General features: G+C 40.6%; 1 protein-coding gene across 1 annotated transcript in view; it reads right to left on the bottom strand.

Moving 5' to 3' along the window:
* Positions 1–16,987, bottom strand: part of LOC142150794 (dynein axonemal heavy chain 3-like) — a 947,133-nt gene that overhangs the window by 572,722 nt on the left and 357,424 nt on the right.

The raw sequence follows: 16,987 nt of genomic DNA, 5'->3' as shown, positions 1-16,987 counted from the left end.
CACAGTATAAGCAGAGACCCAAGGCACGCCTTCGGGTACGTTCCTCAGATGACAGTCGATACGCTCCCAGTTGCATAGGTTCAACCTGATCCACGGGGGCGACTTGAGGAGGCATAGAGAATAAGATGAAGAGTCTTCCTTCTCAGCTTTCCTTTCTTTTTATCTCCTGTCAATCCGAATAGCTAATTTCATGAGTTCCTCAAGGGATTCCGCAGTGGGATACTGGACTAGGGAGTCTTTAATTTGATCAGAGAGACCAAAGCGGAATTTACTGCGAAGAGCTGGGTCATTCCATGCACAGTCTGAGGACCACCGCCTGAAGTTGGAACAGTACTCTTCAGCGGAGCGTCGTCCTTGCCTTAATGATCGAAGTTGTGCTTCAGCAGAAGCCACTCGGTCCGGGTCATCATAAATTAAACCAAGCCCTTCGAAAAAGGCATCTATGGACTGCAACTGAGGAAAATTGGTCTCCAGGCTAAACGCCCAAGATTGAGGATCCCCTTGAAGAAGAGAAATAATTATCCCCACTCTTTGCTGTGGAGAACCAGACAACAGTGGCCTCAACTTAAAGTAAAGTTTACAACTTTCACGGAAGTTACGGAAGTGCCTGCGATCTCCCGCAAACCGGTCTGGAAGATGCATCTTGGGTTCCACAACAGAAGGCTGAGCAGCTTGTGAGATTCTGGACGCCTGTTCCTGGGCAGCCTGTCGCTGGGACAACTCCTGGACCATTTGAGACAGGGTCTGGATCTGTCCTGCCAACACTTGAGCCGGACTTGGCTCCATAGGACCGTTGTCAGACAATTCACTCACTTCAAAAATTTTGGGCCGGTTGTAATGTTAGGAACCCCAACAGCCAGCACCACAAAACCCAGAGTCTGCTCTGAAGCCTGGTGTTCGCTGGAGCCCCTAGTGGTGGGGACAGATTTGGCTGCAGGCTTCAGAGGGTCATGAGTTGCGTACTGACTGGGGGAACCCCAGGGAAACGAAGTGAGGTCGCGGCAAGGGTCGAATAGGTCGCAGTCAAGCCGGCAGTGTCAGTATCCAGGCAAAAGGTCTGGGGTCACAAGCGAGCAATCGTGGTCAATATCCAAGCAAAGGGTCAAAAGGTCACAGGCAATAAATCGTAGTCAATTCCAGGCAATAGGTCGGCAACAGTAATCAGGATCAGAGGCTATACAGAGAACGAGCAGGGTAGTGTGCTAGTAGCAGGAACTACAACCGGCAGGGAGGGCCTGCCCCTTTCTGCCTTAAATACTAGTGTGGACCAATAGGAAAACCGCCCTGGGAGGACAGGAGAACAGAGCCCAGCTGGGCAATAATTAATAGACTCCTTTGCACGCGCGCCCGGCTGACCTAGGTGCCGGGACGCGGCGCTACAGCCAAAGAGCGTCCCGACCGTTGCCTTGGCAACGGCTGGGACATAGCGGAAGTGACGTCCCGGTAGTCATGACGATGGCCGGGACTCAAGGGCACCAGAGGAAGCGAGTCACGGTGGTGCCTGAAGCCGCCGCGGCTCGTTACACCTGAGACATTATTGTCATTCAAATGTACAGTGGTTAAAGATAAGCACTTTATTCTGTTGTTAGCAAAAATAGTTTTTGTATGCGTGTGAAGACACAATTTCCCACTGACAACCCCCCCCCCCACCCAAAAATCCCCACTTTTTTTATTATGAAATCTAAAATGTAGCAATAATGTGAAAACTGGGGCAGAAAGGGAAATAAGTAAGGAAAAATTATCATCCTCATATAATGGGCATTAGAAATCCCATAAAGCGAATGCATTGTTATTCTCTAAACTGATAAATTCTCATTTATTTGTAGGATACCACAAAATGCAAGCATAAGCCAAGTACAGTAAGTGTGTTTTCAATGATAAGCATTCGATGTAGACCTGGGGGTAAATGTATCCAGCTGAGAGTTTTCCGGCGGGTTTGAAAACAGGAGATGTTGCCTATAGCAACCAATCAGATTCTAGCTGTCACTTTGTAGATTGTACTAAATAAATGATAACTAGAATCTGATTGGTTTTTCAAACCCGCCGGAAAACTCTCAGCTTGATACATTTACCCCCGGGAGGTGTATATATATATATATATATATATATATATATATATATATATATATATATACACTTGTCAGGAAAATATCTGTTGTGGGTGCCCAACCCCTGATGTAACATACTTAGAATGATTACATTCAGCTTCGATACATGCAAATAAGTATGCTGAATAGTAGTCTTTTTTTGGGCACAGTTAAAGCCATTGTTTTAAACAGAAATTGCATCCAATTCTATATAAAAAATATTCAACTGTCTCAAGTGGAGATGTTGCCTATAGCAACCAATCAGATTCTAGTTCTCATTTATTTAGTACATTCTACGAAATTACAACTGGAATCTGATTGGTTGCTAAAGGTAACATCTCCAGTTTTTCAAACCCGCAGTTTAGTAAATGTACCCCAAAAGCTTTGCAAAGTTCTGAACATAAGAAAAGACAAGGGGCTAGATTTAGTAAGCTGCGGGTTTGAAAAAGTAGGGATGTTGCCTATAGCAACCAATCAGATTCTAGCTGTCATTTATTTAGTACCTTCTACAAAATGAAAGCTAGAATCTGATTGGTTGCTATAGGCAACATCCCCACTTTTTCAAACCCGCAGCTTAGTAAATCTAGCCCAAGGTCTGATAAATTAGAATAGTCTTTCAAACATACTAAACATTCTTCTGCATAAAGATGCTAGCAAAAATTAGACTAAATCAGTAAAGATTAACAAGCAAACAATTTGAGTCAATGGTCAAAGTGGAAATTTAGAAGCGATGGTACGGAAAATGTAATGGAAATGTACGTGAATGAAATTTACAATAAAGGCAGTAGGAGAAGTGGCAGTATGGCATAGCACGTGTACACCCCCACTTCAGCCACTGATTAGAGTAAGTATTGAATATGGAAATATGGATTCGCATTTCCAACATGAAGTTCTTATGCAGCAAGCAATATCCAAGTGCATATTTAAGAATCAATAAACCCGAAAATTAAATAATTTTATGCAAATCTTTTTGACAAAGCCCCCACCCCCCAAAAAAACTACATATCTGTAGGGCTTCAATTCCTCCACAAATACTTACCCTGATAATCCATGCCAGCATTTATGCACACAGTTGACAGTGTCATTTGTCCACCCCAGATCTGCCGTATAGACCAGGAGGGGGCAATCGGTACTTTGCTCCTCTTGTAGAGACCTGCAGAGAAGCTGCGTACAGGGCCACCATCAGGGATGGGGGTTAAAGGAGTACAGCAGCATGGGCCTGACAGCAGTATGGGGCCCTAAAAGCCTTGGGCCCATACAGATTTATTAGTGGAGGGGCCTCCACAGTGAGTTAAGGGATGTAGGGGGCTCCATTTCTAGGAAGCAGTACTCCTGAGATGTGAGGATAAAATCAGTGGAGACGCCTCTTCGCTGAATTAAGGGATGCAGCAGCGGGGGTCCCTTTAAGGTAACACATCCGCCACTACTCCCCACATGCTCCCATTTATTCCAGTCCCAGCCTCCCAGGTGCGCAACTCCCATGCAGAGAGGTGCAATAAAACAGAGAGGATCCCCACATTGTCGCTGACATCATGTGATTAATGATGTCACAACGCTGTCAATGGAGAGGAGGCAAAAGGAGCCAGTAATAAGAAGTATATAAGCAGAGAGTTAAGTAAACCACTGCAGGGGTTAAAAAGAACCAGGGATGGAGGGTGATTGGAAAGAATGGGGGGGGATATGTTCAGTAAAGGATAACTTAAAACTGGCGATGGGGTGAAGGAAGGAAAGAGGGGGGCCCTGCCTGTTACATTTGTACTGGGCCCTGCAATTTCTGATGGCAACCCTGGCTGCACAGTCCAGTAGTCCTACCCTCAGCAGGTTGCTCTGATGTCTAGGGGGGGCAGCAAATAACACATCAGCTATGTGAGCACACTCTTGCATGACTGAACAGCTGAAAATGAGGAACGTAGTTTATGAAGACACTGTGTTTCTTTAGCATGACTGTTTTCTAAAGCCCTGTACAGTGTCAAAAGTAAATATGGTGTAAAAGGGGTCTGTCACTAAAGAGGATTTTAAAAAAGTTAATTATTTTAGTATTAATTGTTCTTTTAACAGGATTCCATATAAGGGATGTATGTCCCCAAAATACTTGTTATCTGCTGTTTATTGTTTAGCCATTATTCAAGTCATGTTTTATATAACAAACTAGTTTATATTTTTGATTGAAAAATATTACATCTGCTTCTACTAAAATAAAATGAATTTAATATCAATATTGTAGCTAAGTAGTCATAGTGTGTCCACAATTTAAAATAACAATTTTTGAATAAGGAAATTAGGTTTTTCTTATAGTTTCTGCACACATTAATATAAATTACATTGATATACATAAGGAAAATGAAATATACTATGTGTATGTTGCATTGCCTGGGGAATATTATTATATAAAAAAAAACAACTTGATAGAAGTAGCAGGCGGTCAAAACCTTTTAAAAATGTCATGGGAGCTGACTCAAATTATATGTTCATAAATTACAACCATACACTATACACAGCTATTCTAGCTGAGACTGGGAAGCGATTTATATTACAAACTGATCTAAATTAGCAGTGCAATATGCAACAAGCTATTTCCACATAATTATAGAGACGGGAAAAAAAGTTTGCTTTCTTGCAAAGGAAAAAAATGCAAATGGTGTATTCTAAATACACAACAGGATATAGGGGAAATATACTCTAAAATATTTGTTGCTGACAATGTCACAGTATGACTGTTCTCCAAATGTACACTATGTTCAGTTCTCAATATGTGCTCACGTGTAGTAGAATCTACAGTATCATAGTACTCATTGAGTATGTTATGTCGAAAGGTACAATTCTACAAGTTCATCTAATGTTCACCATCAATATTTGACCTACTGTGTAAAGATGCTTGGACCAGCTGTAAGAAGTGTCCTTGAAAAAGCTACTAAAATCTTGGTTTATATACTATGTTCCCAGCATTTATTTTCATTTCATAACCTCTCTTAAAAGAGTTCTCCCTCTTTATACCATACCCATTTATGACACTATATATATATATATATATATATATATATATATATATATATATATCTATATAATTATATATATTATTATATCTCTATTCTGTATTAGGGGAGGTTACTATAATAATGTGAATATACATTACTGCGTGATTACATGATTATATATGCATCTCAAAGGTGCCACTAATGACTAGACGGTCCTACTTTTCAGGGGTCAAAAGAGGAGGGAAAATGTTTATGAATTACTTGTAAAAACATAAGAGAGGTACTTACTCAATTCACAAAGTAAAATATCACATATTAATTCTGTAAATTCTAGTTACTGGAAAATAACTGGTAATAGTTTTAAAGTTTTTTCCTCTTTCCTGAAGTCTCATATTGACCCCTCAATGTCAATTAAGTTCATTCATTCATGAGGCCACATATACAGTATGAGCTCTATTTTAGTTGCATGTATGTTAAGATATTTGCAATTCAAAATACACATGCAAGTTTGCAACCGTAGAAATATGCTTACATTCAAGTTCCATAAATACAATATTCTACTTTGCTCAATTAATTGTTTATGTTGGGCAATAAAATTTTATTTACTGACATCAATAGCCTGCTACAGTATTTGTGAGCAGAAATTCTGCGAAGTTTAAACTTTCTTTCTATAATTTTCGATAAAGAAGGAGTCATATACAAAAAGCATCACATGAAAATAAGGTTGCCCAATGTTTCCTCACTCACATGATTAATTTAAGCCAAAAATTAGATTAAACTGAGCAGTGGCTGGTAAGAGGTTGAATTTATGATGTAATATTTATACTTTTCCACTGGTCCCCTTTTCATGGTACCTCTCCACAAACCTATGTGACTTCCTAGAGCAGAGGGTAAAAATGCATCTTCGTAACCATAGGGTGGACCATCTAAGAGCAACAGTGCATGTAAATAAGATACAAAATCTATTGTCTATTGAATTATTTGTTTTACTATTAGATCAAACTAGGCTGCAGGGGAAAGGGGCAAGCAAGTATTTATGGGATAGATATTGAGGGGCATATTCAATTATTCCAAATCCCCGCGGCGTTAAAACTATTACCGTTATTACGGTAATAGTAAGCTGTATTTCAGCTTGCGACTCAGGGAGGCTAAATTCGGATAGATTCGGATCTCGGGGAACCGAGCCCGCCCATCTCTATTGGAAACATACACGTATAAGTTCATTCCTATGGGAAATAAATGTAAAAGAATTAAGTCTAAACCAATGTGGCTAAATAAAAAGGGAAGGGAAGAAATGCAAAGGAAGAAGCGTGCATTTAAATTGTTTAAGTCTGAAGGGTCAGAGGAGTCCTTCTGTAGGTACAAGGAATGTAATAAAACATGCAAAAAGGAAATAAGATTGGCTAAATTAGAAAATGGAAGTCAAGTTGCAAAAGAAAGTAAGACAAACCCCAAAAAGTTTTTTAAGTATATAAATGGCAAAAAGGTTAAAAAAGATATTATAGGACCCCTAAGAAGTGAGATGGGTGAATTGATAAATGATACTAAGGAAAAAGCAGAGGTATTAAACACTTTCTTTTCTTCAGTATTTATTCGAGAGGAACAAATGGTAGGAGTAATACATAAAAATAGAAATTAAACCATATCTTTAATTAATACTTGGTTGTCAGAGGAAGAATTCCAAAGGCTACTGAAGAATATTAAGATAAATAAAGTTCCAGGTCCAGATGGCATACACCCAAGGGTCCTTATGGAGTTAAACTCGGAAATAGCTAGACCGCTATTCTTAATTTTTAGAGATTCAATCTCATCAGGCTCAGTACCAAGGGATTGGCGAATAGCAGATGTGGTGCCGTTGTTTAAAAAAGGGGACGAGATCACAACCAGGGAATTATAGACATGTAAGCCTGACATCAATAGTGGGGAAACTACTGGAAGGTATTTTAAGGGATAGTATTCAGAATTACTTGGTGCGCAATAAAAATATTAGTGTAAATCAACATGGATTTCTGAGGGATAGGTCATGTCAAACTAATCTAATTAGTTTCTACGAGGAAGTTAGTGGGAACTTAGACCAGGGCAACACAGTAAATGTGGTCTACTTAGATTTTGCAAAGGCCTTTGATACAGTGCCAAACAAGAGGTTGGTTTACAAAATAAGGGAACTGGGTCTAGGAATCAACATTTGTACTTGTATAGAAAACTGGTTAGAGAATAGGGAACAGAGAGTTGTGATAAATGGAACATTTTCTAATTCCCCAAAAGTCTTAAGTGGAGTACCTCAAGGTTCCGTGCTGGGGCCACTCCTTTTTAATATATTTATTAATGACCTTGGTGATGGTTTAGAGAGTAAAGTTTTTGTTTTTGCAGATGACACTAAACTCTGTAAGGTAATAAAATCAGAGCAAGATGTAGCTTCTCTACAGAGGGACTTAAATAAACTGGAGAATTGGGCGGCCAAATGGAATATGAGGTTTAACATAGATAAATGTAAAGTTATGCATTTAGGGATCAAAAGCAAGAACGCAATCTATAAATTAAATTGAATTAATTTAGGAGAATCTATAATGGAAAAGGATTTGGGAGTGCTCATAGATAGTAGACTTAGCAATAATGCTCAATGTCAAGCAGCAGCTGCAAGGGCAAACAAAGTATTGGCATGCATAAAAATGGGCATAGATGCAAGGGAAGACAGTGTAATTTTGCCACTGTATAAATCGTTGGTATGACCTCCTCTTGTTTATGCAATACAGTTCTGGGCACCACTCTATAAAAAAGATAATTGGAACTAGAAAGGGTACAGAGAAGGGTGCCACAATTGAAAAAGGGCATGGAGTCATTAAGTTATGAGGAAAGGTTAGCCAGTTTGGGCATGTTTACTTTAGAAAAGAGCGTGTAAGGGGAGATATGATTACTATGTACAAATACATTAAGGGTCAATACAGAGAACTTTCATGGGAACTTTTTACCCCAAGGACTATACACAGGACACGCGGTCACCCCCTAAGGTTAGAGGAGAGGAAATTTCACAACCAGCAAAGGAAGGGGTTCCTTTCAGTAAGGGCAGTCAAAATATGGAATTCCCCACCAGAGAAGGTTGTGATGGCAGATTCAATAGATATGTTTAAGAAAGGGTTAGACAAATTTTAAGTGGAAAAGTGTATCCAGGGATACGACCGTTAATTAAAATGAAGGATAGTAGTGGATTTAGGGTAAAAATAGGACTGCAATATTGGGTCTGGGGGGATTTTCACAATTGAAACAGATTGGCGGTTGCTTACTCTGGATCAATTTCAAATATAGGTGAGGGATCGCAGGAGATCCAAAATAGGTTGAACTTGATGGACTGGTGTATTTTTTCAACCTCATTAACTATGTTACTATGTTACTATCATGTGTGTACCTACCTATGCACCATGGACCTGATTAATTAAATAAAGTTAAACAAAAATTTGAGCACGTTTTCTTAGTCAAGTTTTCTGGACAAAACCATGTTGCAATGCAAGGGGTGCAAATTAGTTTATTATTTTGCATGTAAAGAAAATACTGTCTGTTTTTTCATGTAGAACACAAATACTTATTTGTAGACTGAAATTTAAAGTTTATCTAGGACATGCTCTACTTCAAATATAAATCTGCCATCACATTTTAAATCTACCACCCCCTCCGAATGCAAGATGATTGTGCCTTAATTACATATTTTTGCTTAACTTTCCTTAATGAATCAGGCCCCACATGTTTGCTAATTTTACATGACCATAAAACAGCTACCTTTGTATATAAAATAAAGTAATACATAGACTAACATACAGCAAAATAGTCATTGCAATTTAATTTCATAAGTATAAATCCATGTTTAAAATTTCTATTTTAAAAATGTTAAATTGCCTAAAAAACAATATATATTTCTGCTTCTATGCTTATCAATTTGTGTCTTTATATTTTTATTGATCTGTTCATATATGGGCCTGATTCATTAATGAACATAAGTCTATTTATGTGGCATATTTTGCGAATTTTCATTCGCTATTCATGTTCACACGTAAATGACACTTCCAACTGCCTATGATTTGAAGGCTGTAATTGGGTGACAAAGGTGCGTATGCTTGTAGGCAATGTACAACAACAGCGTGCCAAGGTCGAGTGCTCGCATCAGCATCTGATTCAAGCTTTTGGCCATCTCTTAGGCAGGGGCGTACACAGGGGGGGTTTCTGGTTCTCCAGAAACCCCTCCGCAAAGAACGGAGGCTAAACAGTGCATAGCTGCACTGTACTGTACAATACAGCACCGCTGCGGACGCTTCTTTGACAGCGCCGTGGCTGCTGTACAATACAGTGCCGCCAAAATGGAGCTGCTGCGCATGCGCAGCCGCATGCGCAACAGCTCTCTCTATATTTTTTTGGGGGGGGGACATTAAAAATCCTGCGTGCGCCCCTATTAGGTACGTGTTTTTTTGCAGTATCACTTGTACCAGCTACAGGGCATGTATATGTGCTGATTGATAGTGATGATGGTCGTGTATACATGTTAGAACATGTGTTTGCAATCAGAGCAATTGTAAATATGCATTCTATGTACAGTAGACATTAATAACATCCTGATCATGTATTTAATTTTTTTTTCATTAATGACTATATTATTAACAGGTGGCAATAATTGAATACTTTTTTTTCTGCGTGTTCAACTGGGACTTTATATTAATCACAAGTACTTTTTGAATCCTGTGGTGTGTTCTGTCTGTCACAATATGGCAAGAACTGTATAGGCAGAGTGTAACTAGACCCATATTCAGCAAGAGGCGTTTGGTCAGATCTGCTTGTAGTTAAATATAGATGTGCTTATGTCTCATTTACGTGCATTTTTTTTTAAAAAAAAAATATGCATATTTTGTTTGTTTTGCCTGTCTTAATGAATCAGGTTCATATATGTTTATATAATTTTAATGACCTATGCATTAATGCTATTAAGCATTGGATTTCCATATGCTGCTGACATGTGATCAAATGTTTTTATGTTTACAAAAAAGATATGTTGGCACAAAGAACAGGGTATTGTCCAGCAGCAAAAATAGTGTATTGCATATATAGGCTTACACTGTATAAAAGAGTGCAAAGCTGCAAACAGCTCTCCCCCCCTGCGGAGAGCTCCCTTACCTAATTGGTCTACAGCCTAACTTGCTTTTGGTTCTCCTCGCCGGGCTTCCGCCCGCCATCAACATGTCTTGTGTGTTTTCCTGATTCGCTTTTGTTTTCCTGTTTTCTCTCGCCTCTCCCTCTCTCCCTGCTTTCCAGTACAGGTTCTTCGGACTCCCAGATCAGCGCTGAACTAGACCCCGGATTCTCCTCAGAGGACTCGACTTAATAGTACTCATCTGTGTAACTGGTTTTTTTTTTGTTTTTTTTATATTTATTTATTAATATATGTTTGTTGTTCCTTGTCACTTCCAGCTAGTTCTACAGGGTGGTGTACTTTGTGACTGACCTATGCATTTCAACTGGGTCCATCCCAACTTACACTACTTTGACAAGGTTATGACTCTGTTAGTTAACATACCCTGATACCATTATTTCCAATAACTCTTGTTTGATGTTTCGCACAATGCTTTCTCTTTTGTAAAAAGTCTGTTTAATAGTCCGTCATTGTGATGTTATTTGGAGTTCATGCTTACACAGTGAGTCCTCCCTAAGCTACACTATCTTGACAAGGGTATCCCAGATAGGTTATTGTTACCTTATATCTGCCTTTAGATATGTCCGTTATTCTTGAGATGTTGTTAGTCCTCTTAGACGCTGTTGATTTAAAACATGTTACTGTCGCTGTGTCCACTCGATTCTCAGATTTTCCCCTGCACAAACCCTGAACCTCTTAAACGCACACATTTAATTTCTTCCTGACCCGACGAGAGACCCTCCCCAGTTGTATATAGTCGTTAATCCACTTTTGCGATGTTGCCCGCTTCTCTGGATGTCCCCCCCATACTTCACTTTATTATATTAGACTTGATTTTATGCCATCTCAAATGATATGCCATTGTCCGTATGGAGTTTCGGGATATAGGTCTTCGGCCTCCCTTTGGACATGGCTTCACCCCCAAAAATGCCCCCTCAGATCACGATCCCCTCCCTAAGGTTCACCATACTTTCCCCTCTTCTAACTTGACAATTTTGTTAACTTGTTCTAGTCCTTGACTGTCACTTGGACTGCCAGTCACGACCCCCACGAACCCCATTGACACACAGGATGTGTCTTCCACATAGCTTTAAACCGGAGTCTGGGACCCCCATCTCCGGTCCCTTCCCTTCCCCATCCTCCCCCTTCATACTAACATTTCTTCTGATACCCCCTCCTTGCCTAGCTTGCAGACTTGCCTCATTAAGCTTCCCTTCTCTACACCCACCATGACTATCAAGATATTATCTTTAAATGTTAACGGCCTCAATGCCCCACAGAAACGCACCATGGCGCTCCAAGAATTAAAACGCCTGAAGGCTCACATAGTCCTCCTGCAGGAAACGCATTTCACACACTCGCACCCAAGCCTTACAAATAGAACCTTTCCACACGCATTTTATTCCACCTCCCCTCGCAAAACTAGCGGTACTGCTATCCTAGTCCATCAGTCAGTTCCATTAACTGTACATTCTACTATAACAGATGACCAAGGCAGATATACAATACTGATTGGATCTATTTCCCAAACGCCCATAACCATAGCGACTCTATATGCTCCTAATGTGGGACAGGGATCCTTCTTTTCAGATTTCTTCGCTAAACTTTTTCAGTCAGCTAAGGGACACGTCATTCTGGGTGGAGACTTCAACGTCACGTTGGATTCCAAGCTAGACCGCTCTCCTCCGTCACCCTCCTCTTTGCGGACCTCTAGAGACTCTCGTCAACTCGGCTCCCTAATAAAGCTGTATAATCTCTATGACTCTTGGCGGGTCTTGAACTCTTCTGCTCGCGCATATACACATTTCTCCGTCCCTCACAAAGTCCATACACGCATTGACATGATTTTCACAGATAAATCTTCCACCTCCTCTCTGCGCTCTTCGGATATAATCCCAGTTACCTGGTCAGATCACGCGGCGGTCTCTCTTAATGTTGATATCCTTCCCGTAGTCCGCCCCCATCGATCCTGGCGCATGCATGACACCCTTGTCACCAAACCAGAAAACATACAGAAAGTGTCACAGGCAATCGAGAAGTTCAAGAACTTCAACTCCTCCCCGGATATCTCGCACTCTGTTGTATGGGAGGCTCATAAAGCCACTATCCGAGGCCTCTTAATTAGCATGTCATCAGCCCAGAAAAAAGTTAAATTAGCTCGGATTCAAGATTTCGAATCTGAGCTTCTCTCCCTCACCAAGAAGCATCAATGCTACCCAAAACGCAAAACTTATCTCAGAATCCTGGCTGTAAAAGCTCAGTTACAGCAACTTTTGTCCACTAAAGCAGCCAACACCCTGAAATGGCTCCGCCAAAGATTCTACGAGAAAGGAAATAAAGCTGACGCCCTCTTGGCTCGTAGTTTACGTACCAAACGGACCCGCAACAGAATTTTTCATATTCTAGACGCCTCCTCCTGTAAGCAATTTGATCCACAGAAAATAGCTAACCGGTTCCAGGAATTTTACTCCAAACTGTACGACCTCCAATCAGACGCTTACCCCCCTAGAGACCTCGGATTTCGTATTAAAACATTCCTAAATACTTGTGGTCTACCAGCGCTAAGCGTATCGCAATCTACCTCACTTAGTCAGATATATCTGCTGAGGAATTGAAACATACGGTCAAATCTTTGAGAAATACCTCCGCCCCGAGCCCGGATATCCTCACGGCCATATATTACAAAAAGTTGCTCCCTGTCCTTTCACCCATGCTCCTAGATCTTTTTAACTCGATCCTCAGGGGCCAAAAGTTTGACAGCGCCACCACCAGAGCCAATATAGTGGTGATCCCGAAGGAGGGTAAGGATCCTAGCCTGTGTGCAAGTTATCGCCCAATATCATTACTAAATACTGATTTAAAACTCTTCGCTAAGATTTTAGCAAACCGCTTGGCAGGTGTGATCCCCTCCTTGGTCCACCCTGACCAGGTGGGTTTCATTCCCAACCGCCAGGCAGCCGATAACACAAGGAAAGTCATCAACTTAATCCACGCTTCAAATAAGCTTAAAACCCCAGCTCTGGTGCTCGCGCTTGACGCTGAAAAAGCCTTTGACCGGGTCTCATGGCCTTTCATGCGGGAGGTTCTCAAAACATCAAACATTCAAGGTCCCTTCCTCAATGGAATTGCCTCTCTCTACTTCAACCCCTCAGCAACGGTTCTGGCTAACGGATGTGCTTCTGCGGCTTTCTCAATTCGGAATGGTACCAGACAGGGATGCCCCCTCTCTCCCCTCCTCTTTGCCCTAATGATGGAACCTCTGGCCTCTAGGATTCGCCTCAACCCTAATATATCTGGTATTTCCACAGGTTTAAGATCGGCGAAACTAGCCCTGTATGCAGATGATGTCCTTCTAACCCTCACAAACCCTCATGTCTCTGTCCCCTCTGTTTTTGCTGAAATTAATGAGTACGGTCTCCTTTCAAACTTTAAAATCAACTCCGATAAGACTGAAGCCCTGGCCCTTAATCTCCATCCGAGCACCCAAATTCACTTGCATGACACCTTTAAATTTCATTGGCAACCCCATCACATTAAATACTTAGGTGTCAATCTCACCAAAACATATGATCGTCTATTTTCGGCCAACTTTCCCCCACTAGCATCCGCCCTGAAGCGCGATCTCAAGTCCTGGTCCCCAAGGTATATCTCTTGGATTGGTAGAGTGGCTTCAGTCAAGATGAATATTCTTCCAAGGATTCTTTACCTTTTCCAGACTCTCCCTGTACGTGTCCCATCACTCTTTCTGAAAGATCTCCAGGCAAGCATCTCACAATTTATATGGTCCAGCCGTCGTCCTAGAGTTCGTCTCAAAGTTCTCTTTCGTTACGCCCGGAATGGTGGTTTGGGGCTACCGTGCCTCCATAAATACTACCTGGCGTCACATCTCACCCAAGCCGTTCTTTCTCATTCTCCCCCCCAAACTAGGCTTTGGGTTGACACAGAGGCTGACCTCCTCCAGATGCTATCTCCCAGTATTTTGTTCTGGCTAGACCCTAAGGACCTTCCTCCCCTGCTCTCCCTCCCCCCTACAGTTCGTTTCTCTATTGAAATATGGAGATATAGCACCCGCACTTTTAAACTCTTGTCTAATCCCAAGCGGATGTTCCCTCTATGGCATAACCCCTCTTTCCCTCCAGGGGTCAACCCGAAATCTTTCTCCCAATGGACAAAACAGAATATTTTGTTTCTTTCCAATATTGTCCCAATGGTTTTTTTTCCAACCTTTGCTGATCTTCGTAAGTGTTTCCATCTCTCGTCCTCCGTGTTTTACCAATATCTTCAAATTCGTCACGTTTTCTCCTTAATAGACCCTCGTGCTCCTCACAATCGCTCCCCCCTAGAAACCTTCTGTAAAAACAAAACGTCTTCTAAAGGCTTGATATCTACTTTATATTCTCTACTATTGAATCATAATCTGCCTGACAAGGAGACACATGAGCTCCGCTGAGAGGAGGAGATGGCCGAGTCTCTGGATCCTGAGGAATGGACTGAGATACGCGAGGCTGTCGCCAAATCCTCCATCTGTACAAATATAAAAGAAAACTCCTACAAACTTTTGTTCTGGTGGTATTTAGTCCCATCCAGACTGAAAACAATCTATCCGGCTACTTCGGACCTCTGCTGGCGCAACTGTTGCCAGCGTGGCTCCCTGTCCCACATCTGGTGGAGCTGCCCGAAAATCATCTCCTTCTGGAAGGAGGTAGCTGACCTTATTTATAAAGTGTCTAATCTAAGATCTCCATTCCATCTTTCATATTTTCTCCTCCCTCGACTTCCCCCTGACACCCACAAAATTATGTGGCTACTCCCGGGCCATATCCTGACCGCAGCCAGATGCTTAATAGGCAAGAAATGGAAACAATTAGAGAGCCCCTCTGTTTCGGAACTAATTCAAAGTGTTTGGCAAATACACAACCTAGAGCACATGACTAGTGTAGTTAATGATCGCCCTTATAAATTTCTCTCCACATGGCACAGGTGGCAAGATTACTTCTCTGCTACTCCTTCCCCTTCTTAAAGAATGAAAACAACGTTACCTTAGTAACTGTCGGCGCTGAGTCTTGCTAGGTCCTGCTTCCCCTTCCCCCTTCTTCTTTGCTCTTCCCCTTACTAACATTCCTTCCTTCCCTCCCCCCCCCCCCCAAACTGTCTCCCCTCCATGTTCCATTTCCACTATTTCCTCTCCCTTTCCCCCTCTCCAGTTTCCCCTCACGGTACTCTGGATATCTCATAACCATATCTCTTTTGACTCTCGTTTATCTGCATATTACTAATCCTGCGGACCATTACGTTTGTGGTGATCCCGAGTTCTATGTCTCACCTATTTTGCAAACTCTTGTTGTTAATATTGTTATGAATTGTTTGAGCATAACAAATACTGTACCGTTTATATTTTTTCTGTTGTTTTCGACAAAAATCTGAATAAAAATATATTTTAAAAAAAAAAAAAAAAAGTAGTCAACTGAGCTGACCGGAGCTCCTGTATGCCTAGTATCCACAAACCCACAGTATTAATATCACTTCAACAGGATTATATATCAGCCCAGCAATATTTATTTCATGATTTTCAAATTGCTTATTTAGAAAACACAATAAGGTGTTGCATGCAGAAACAGACACATATTATGCACATTTGCAGGATGCAGCCGATCGTTTCTGCAAATGGAAAATAAAATATCATGATCTCTTGCCTTTTGTGCTATCAATATTGTGCATTTTAGTCACTTTACAAAGAATAATTGTAGTCTTTCCTTTTGCATTTCACAATAAATTGGCACTGTTCCATTGCTGCCTATAGGTGACAGTTTAACAGCAAGAAGGATGTCAGACACATACTGCAAAACAACATGTGAAAATAAAATGTAGATTATATAGATAAAAGCTCATTTTATTAACCAATCATTTTTTTTTGTAAAATGTACTCTGTTTTTTTGTTGTTGTATATTTTCCAGTGATGCATTGTTTCTTTGTAAAACAGTAACTTTTAATGCAATTGTATTGTTCAAATCCCTGCAATGAATATTATTTTCGGACGAAAAAAAAAAAAAGAAAAAAGAGTGCAAAGCAATACCCACAGTGATTTCATCTATGACTAGTATAAGTGTGGTATTTCTGATTGTGTGGTATAACTTCTCTATCCCGGTTAAAAATTATAATAATAAAATGGACATAATCCCCTATATTTAATGTAGTTAAACATAACTGTTTTCTAAATCTAAATAAAGGTTTTTCATGATGAATCCTGGGAACACAAAAAGCTGTGAACCACATCCACAATGTTCAATACAAACAGTGATAAAGCAATGTAAAAGTCTAGCCATCTGTATGTGCAAAAAATTGCTGAATGAACCACATCATTAAATGTGTACAGGTAAAGGTATGACTGATGATAAGTATGGAATAAACAAAACAAAGCTTATGAAACAACAACCCATACTGCTATGCCAATTGTAAATCTGCCTCTGTGTGTTAGTGATAATACGACGTATTATCATTGGTTTTACATTTAGACCTAAAATGATTAAAAGTAAGTGGAGTGGGACCTGTTTTTCCTTTTACACTGGAAGTTAGGGGGAGGGAGAGAATTTCATTTCTATACTCTGAGAAAAATATTTACTTAGATCCACAGTAATCATCCAGTTGCTCTGGCCCTGTTAACCAGGGAAATAAGATGATTAAAATAAATGTATGGGTCACACATACACATGCTCTAGATGCTATCAGCACTGAAAGCGTGACGTACACTGGCAGAT

This window comes from Mixophyes fleayi, chromosome 4 (assembly GCF_038048845.1).
Source record: "Mixophyes fleayi isolate aMixFle1 chromosome 4, aMixFle1.hap1, whole genome shotgun sequence".
Lineage (NCBI taxonomy): Eukaryota > Metazoa > Chordata > Amphibia > Anura > Limnodynastidae > Mixophyes > Mixophyes fleayi.
This window is presented reverse-complemented; position numbering and strand designations above follow the sequence as displayed.